This window comes from Citrus clementina, unplaced genomic scaffold (assembly GCF_000493195.1).
Source record: "Citrus clementina cultivar Clemenules unplaced genomic scaffold, Citrus_clementina_v1.0 scaffold_9, whole genome shotgun sequence".
NCBI lineage: Eukaryota > Viridiplantae > Streptophyta > Magnoliopsida > Sapindales > Rutaceae > Citrus > Citrus x clementina.
In genome coordinates, this window is record NW_006261964.1 from 17,621,582 (window position 1) to 17,623,147 (window position 1,566).

The 1,566-nt window shown below is 38.3% G+C and overlaps 1 non-coding gene across 1 annotated transcript; it reads right to left on the minus strand.

Annotated features, from left to right (window-relative positions):
* Positions 1-729: 729 nt before the first annotated feature.
* LOC112101567 lies at positions 730-837 on the minus strand. The gene has a single exon (XR_002907601.1). It is a non-coding gene; the product is annotated as a small nucleolar RNA R71 (small nucleolar RNA).
* Positions 838-1,566: the final 729 nt, after the last annotated feature.

Genomic DNA, 1,566 nt, shown 5'->3' on the forward strand with positions numbered 1-1,566 from the left:
AATCAATTAGTTTTTGGCGTCGTTGCTGGGGATTGATTGTTTATTTTTTAAGTGTGAAGTAAATCGTGATAGCGCCAAATTTGACTTGATTCATTTTATTGATTGGCAGATCAGTACGTGCATGTGCAAGGACGGATCTGTGGTATTCCAATTCGATCCTGAAATTGAAAGAACTGTCAGGAGATTGCGAAGAGAAAAAAGAAATTCAAAGACTGTTTCAGGAATGAATAATTTATAGAATAAAGGAAATTTGAACCCTTACGGACCTTTACAACCAGTCAACATTCAAGCAGAACAGAATGAACATGCTAACGGGAGACAGCCAGGCAACAACAATATTATTTACATGGTTGATGACAGAGACAGAGCCATAAGAGATTATACTTTGCTAACTCCTCAAGTTGTACATCCTGGCATCATCAGACCTGAAGTAGACGCTACAAATTTTGAGTTAAAGCCAATGATATTTCAAATGTTGCAAACAGTTGGGCAATTCAATGGATTGCTAAATGAAGATCCTCATCTCCATCTTAAATTGTTCTTGGAAGTAAGTGATGCTTTCAAAATTGTTGGAGCAATACAAGATGCCTTAAGGCTGAGGCTCTTTCCTTATTCCTTAAGAGATCGAGCAAGAGCATGGTTAAATTCATTACCATCTGATTCCATCACTACATGGGATGAATTGGCTGATAAATTCCTAATGAAATATTTCTCACCAACAAAAAATGTAGAGTTGCGGAATGAGATTACTTCCTTTTATCAACTTGAAGATGAGAGTTTGTACGAGGCTTGAGAAAGGTTTAAGGAATTGCTCAGAAGGTGTCCTCATCACGGTATTCCTTGTTGCATTCAATTGAAAACTTTCTACAATGGGTTGAATCCGAGTACAAGGTTAATGGTGGATGCTTTAGCAAATAGAGCTCTGTTATCCAAATCTTACACTGAAGCTTATGAAATTCTGGAAAGAATTGCCAATAATAATTACCAGTGGCCTTCAGCCAGGCAACCATCAGCAAGAGGATCAGTAGGGGTACATAACATTGATGCAATTATAGCCTTATCAGCACAAGTTACTTCATTGACTAATATGGTAAAAGCCCTGACATCTGCTCCAGCAACAGCAAAGCAAGTTACTGCACTCTCTTGTGTATACTGTGGTGAGGAACATGACTTTGATAACTGTCCAGGGAATCCAGGTTCAGTAAACTATGTGGGTAATTTCAATCGACAACCTCAGAACAAACCATATTTAAATACTTACAACCCTGGCTGGAAGTAACACCCAAATTTCTCATGGAGCAATCAGAATCAAAATGCTCCAGCATTCAATGAACAGAATAGAAACACACAGTCACCTGGTTTTCATCAGCAGAGTCAAGGGCAAAAGCAAATCAGTCAGGATCCAATCATTTCATTGGAAACACTGATTAAGGAATATATTACAAAAAATAAAGCAATTGTGCAGAGTCAAGCTGTATCTTTGAGAAACCTGGAGAATCAAATGGGACAACTAGCCACAGTAATGAGCAGCAGAACTCAAGGAAGCCTAACTAGCAATACAGAAGA